The following is a 6,000-nucleotide window of genomic DNA, read 5'->3' as shown; positions in this document are numbered from 1 at the left end:
ATTGCTCAGCTTTGGGATATTGGTCCAGATGTTAGGGGACAACTGCAGACAGGAATAACTTTGAGTCTCCTCATGCAGAGAAATATTTAAAATAACTTTTCTGAAACTTTTTTTTTTCGGCTTTCCTTATCTGCAGGGAGAAGAGTGTAGTGGTTATGAGTTGGGCCCTGGAGTTCGACTGTCTGGGTGCAAATGCTGTGTGATCCTGGGCGCATTGTGGACCCTCCCTATGCCTCAGTTTTCTCATCTACAAAATGAGGATAAGGATAGAACCTACCTCCTAGAGTTCTTTTAATTATGACAACATGCATTAATATACCATGTTTCATTGATTCTAAGACATGCATTTTTCACATTTTAACATGTCTGAAATTGAGGTGCAACTTACAGTCAATAGCATAGCATAGTTTAGTTGCCTCAGTGGTATGAAAAATAATGGTGTAGCTTATAATCAGTGGCATGTTAGATGTGATGAAATTCAGGATACAAAGAGCTTAGAAAAATACATAGCACATAAACAGTACTAAATGAATCTTTAATAGATGGTATAGATATAAAATATATGTAGCTCTTCTAAGTTCATCAGAGCCAACCTATATAGCTCATTTTTAAACAAATGTCCAATATCGCAATGGCAAATGATAACATGACTGACCCATTTCCCAGGAAAGTGAGAAGCTGCTCTTCATACTTGGCCTGGAGTTGGTGGAAGCATGTGGTACCCATCCCTTTATCTTAGCCAAGATCTCAGAAAGGTGATAGAACTGAGACCCACTGAGATGTGGATACCTTGGACAAGTAAAAATTTGATGCCTCTTTAGATCAACATTCTTTTCCTAATCATTTATTAGAGTGACTGGTACTCTGAGACCCAGCAGAGAAGTAGGATGTCTGACAGTGAGGCTCAGAAATCCAGCTCTCACCCCAAAGCTGCACACACCAGGGAACAAATCCAAAGCCCCAAGTTACCCAACTGCTCTTCTTAGGAGGATAGTGATCATTGGACTACCATTCCCCAAGTGACTAATGAGAGTCTTGTTTTCCAATTACAGACCCCGCTATCCCTAAGACGAGATGCAATAAACACATTTTCTAAATACCAGCAAATTTCCAGTGATGCTCTAGTGAACCTTGGAGACTGGTTCTATAAGCAACTCCTAAGCCTCCCCTACCAACTTTAATTCAGCTCAACTCTGGGCCCCAAAAGGAGTTTATTCAGGTGGCAGACACGCAGACATGAGTGAATGTTATATATTTAGACAGGGCATCAAAAGGAGCTTCCCTGGCCTTTTGTTTCTTGCTGATTGCGTGTTCCCTTTTAAAATGTATTCGACTGTCAATGGGAGAAAGCAGAACATTCTGTTTTAAACTTCCACATTTTAAATTTTCTGCATTTTGAATAATCTGTCTTTCATTTGTATTGTTTTGTTTAACTAAAACAAATATATATTGCCTTTGTATTATGAAAGTTTTTTTTTTTACTTTCCAGGAAAAAAAGGAAAATGAAGTTCAATTAATACGTTTATAATAGAAAGAATAATTAGAAAAGTAAAATTAGAAACTTATGCATGGGGCTTCCCTGGTGGCGCAGTGGTTGAGAATCTGCCTGCTAATGCAGGGCACACGGGTTCGAGCCCTGGTCTGGGAAGATCCCACATGCCGCGGAGCGACTGGGCCCGTGAGCCACAGCTACTGAGCCTGCGCGTCTGGAGCCTGTGCTCCGCAACAAGAGAGGCCGCGATAATGAGAGGCCCGCGCACTGCGATGAAGAGTGGACCCCGCTTGCCACAACTAGAGAAAGCCCTCGCACAAAAGCGAAGACTCAATAGAGCCAAAAATAAAAATAAATAATAATAAAATAAATAAATTAAAAAAAAAAACTTATGCATGGTATGATCACAGTGTGTGAACATACGCAAAGGATAATAAAAGCCTGAGAAAAAGCTCACTAATTGCCTTTGCATGATAGGTAAGTAAAATTATTTTGTTTTATTTTTGTGTATTTAAAATTTTATACAGAAAAACTATCTTAAAAGAGAAAAAATGAAATTCTTTTTCAAAGCAAATAGTATTAAATTCAGTTGAAGTTTGGAAACCACTGTAGCTTTCGTAAATATACCTTTTTAAAAAACCCACAGGAGTATTTCATTTTCACTAGCTGTTCATAGGTCACCAAGGCACTGAGTCATTTTATAACACAAACAGGAAATGGAGGTTCTGACGAAGCAAGATGACCAAAATCCACCTTCTCCAGATATGGATAAACTGCTTGGCTTGGCTCTCTTGCCTAACCGCTGTTAATATTATTTAGTATTTTCATGGTCCTTTCAGGGTGATATAACAAAATATCATAGTGGCTTAGAAACAAGCATTTACTTCTCACTGTTCTGGAGGCCGGGAAGTCAAAGATCAAGGGGCCAGCAGAGTCAGTGTCTGGTGAGAACCAACTTCCTGGTTCATAGATGGCCGTCTTTTTGCTGTATACCCACATGGCAGAAAGGGCAAGCGAGCTCTCTCTGGTCTCTTTCTAGAGGCACTAATCCCTTTCATGAGGGCTCTACTCTCATGACCTAATCACCTCCCAAAAGCTCCACTTCCAAATACCATCACTTAAGTTTCAACGCATGAGCTTTGGAGGGAGACACACATTCAGTCTATGGCAGTAATGTTGAAGACAACAGTCTGTTCAGTGGGTGAAGGAGGACCATTTAACTTAAGTAGATGGTCTCTTCTTTTCCAAATATTGATGTGGATAGAGGAGACACTTATTTATTCATTCAGCAAACACTGAGTGCCTTCCTCGCCACTGTGGGCTAGGCTCAGTGCTAACTGGTGGAGACACAGAGTGTATAAAACATGGTCTCAGCTGTCCTGGAACTCACAATCTCAGCTTTCTACCAGGTCATCTTGATTTTCAACATGGAACTTTAAACATTTATTTCAGAAATCTATTTGCCTAGGTATCTATTCCATTATAACTACTTATGAATTTAAAATAATTGCTGTTTATTTTTATCACTGCAAAATATATTAAGGAAAACCTTCAGTCCTATCTCTGTCTATATGTGTCTGTCTTAGTCTGAATAGAACAGCATCTGGCAATTGCAAAAGAACTCCAGAAGTGCAGATAAATGGGAAAAGCAGAGGTCTGGGTATCAGGAGACTTTGATTTAAATCTAAGCTCTGCCATTTATAAGCTTTTGGAGCTCTCTGAGCCTTAAATCCCTCATTTGTAAAATGGGAATAATAAGACCTACCTCACATTTTTGACATCAGAATGAAATGAACTAAACAATGTGAAGCACTTAACCTATAGCAAAACTGAACAAACGCTAGTTTGTTTCCTCCATATAGTTTCACTGTAGGTAGGTGGCCAGTCTTTCATTTGGGGGGAAAAAATGTAATTACAAAAATCTGGAATTTACAAGACAGGTATTTTTAGCGCTCTGGTTTTCTTTTCAGAAAGATTAAACTCAGATTATAAACAGGTTAGCTGCAGGATTCACCTTGACAATTCAATTCCAAATCAAGACAGCACAGAACCTTTGCAGCACAACCCTCCAGATAAGGATGTCTGCTCTCACCACTTCTATTAAACAGTTTACTTCAGATTCTATTCAGGGCAATTAGGCAAGAAAAGAAAAGAAAAGACATCCAGATTGGAAAAGAACTAAAAGTATCTCTATATGCAGGTGATATGATCTTGTATATGAGAAATCGTAAGGAATCCACTGGGAAAAAACTATTAGAACTAATAAATGAGTTCATCAATGCTCCAGGATACAAGATCAATATACAAAAATCAACTGTATTTTTATATAGTATCAATGAGCAAACTGAAAATTAAATTAAGAAAACAATTTCATTTATAATAGCATTGAAAAGAAAAAACATACTTTGGAATAAACTTAACAAAAGAAGTACAAAATTTTGCTCTGCAAACTATAAAAGATTGTTGAAAGAAACTAAAGAAGCACAAAATAAACAGAACGACATCCCATTTTCATGGATCAAAACACTTAGTATTGTTAAGATGGCACTACCCTCCACATTGATCTATAGATTCAATGCAATTCTATCAAAATTCCAGCTAACTTCTTCACAAAAATTTACAAGCTGATCCTAAAATTCATATGGAAATGCAAAGAACCCAGAAGCGCCAAACAATCTCGAAAAAAAAAATAAAGTTGGAGAACTCACACTTTTTTATTTCAAAACTTACTAGAAAGCTTGTCGTACTGACATAAGGATAAACATATATATCAATGGAACAGAATTTTGAATCCAGAAATAAACCCTCACATTTATGAAGCACTGAATACTTTTGACAATAGTGTCAAGACAATTCAATGGAGGAAAAAATAGCCTTTTTCAATAAATGGTTCTGGGAAAACTGGGTATCCATGTGCAAAAGAATGAAGCTGGACTCCTACATCACACTATAATGTTAATACAAAAATTAAAATGATCAAATACTTAAATGTAAGAGCTAAAACTATAAAACTTTTAGAAGAAAACATATGGAAAAAATTTTCATGATATTAGATTTGGCAATGATTTCTTGGATATGTCACCAAAAACACCACATTAAAGGAAAAATATAGATAAATGGGACTACATCAAAATTAAAACTTTTTTAAAATCAAAGGACACTATCAACAAAGTGAAAGGCAACTCATTAAATGGGAGAAAATATTTATAAACCATATATGTGATAAGGGATTAATATCCCGAATATACAAAGAACTCTTAAAACTCAACAACAAAAAACCCAATTCAAAAAAGGATAAAATACTTGAATAGACATTTCTCCAAAGAAGATATACAAACAGCCCATAAACACATGAAAAGATACTCAAATCACTAGTCATTAGGAAAACGCAAAGCAAAATCACAAAGAGATACCACTTCACATTCATTAGGATAGCTAGCTGTTATATTTTTTAAAAGGAAAGTAACAAGAGTTGGCAAGGATATAGAGAAATTGGAACCTTTGTGCATTGCCGGTGGCAATGTAAAGTGGTGCAGGCACTTGAAAAAGTTTAATGGTTCCTCACAAAATTAAACACAGAACTACCATATGATCCAGTAATTCCATTTCTAGGTATATACTCAAAAGAACTGAAAGCAGGAACTCAAAACTGATACTTGTACACCAGTGTTCATTGCAGCATTACTTGCAACTGCCTAAAGGTGGAAACAACCCAAATGTCCATCAACAGATGGACAGATATACACAATGTTGTATGTACATACAATGGAATATTATTCAATCTTAAAAAAGGAATGCAATTCTGATTCATGCTACAACATGGATGAACTTTAAAAACATTATGCTAAATGAAATAACCCAGACACAAAAGGAAAAGTTTGTATGATTCCACTTATATGAAGTACCTAAAGTAGTCAAATTCACAGAGACAGAAGATAGAACAGAGGTTACCAGAGGGCAGGGAGAGGGGGAAATTGAGAATTATTGTTTAATGGGTACAATTTCCGTTTGGGATAATGAAAAAATTCTGGAAATGGATAGTGGTGATGGCTGTACAACACTATGAATGTACTTAATGCCACTGAATTGTACACTTAAAAATGGTTAAAAGAGTAAATTTTATGTTATGTACATTTTATCACAATAAAAATAAAGCAGTTAGACCTCCAGATCCCCCATACCTAGCAGCTAGATGGTTGACCCCCCCCCCCACCGTCCACTCCAGCAAAAGATTGGAGGTAATTCACTGAAGGAAGTCAAACAGGCTCTCTGGATGGAAGGTACAAAGCACAGTTGAAGGCAGGACCACCATACTGAAACGGGAATTTCATGAATACTTACATTCTACATATTAAGCCTTCAGTTCTCTTCTCCCCCTCACTTCCCAGGGTGCTGGTACCAGACTGATTCCCTCCAGCAGGGAGACCGGAGGAGTCACTCCATGGAGAATCAGAGCATTTCACGAGATAAGACCTTAAAATACCAACATGAGGGCTTCCGCAACTGAA

The sequence above is a fragment of the Balaenoptera ricei genome, chromosome 8 (genome assembly GCF_028023285.1).
Source record: "Balaenoptera ricei isolate mBalRic1 chromosome 8, mBalRic1.hap2, whole genome shotgun sequence".
NCBI classification, from domain to species: domain Eukaryota; kingdom Metazoa; phylum Chordata; class Mammalia; order Artiodactyla; family Balaenopteridae; genus Balaenoptera; species Balaenoptera ricei.
The sequence above is the reverse complement of the archived record's forward strand: the minus strand, read 5'-3'. Positions refer to the sequence as shown.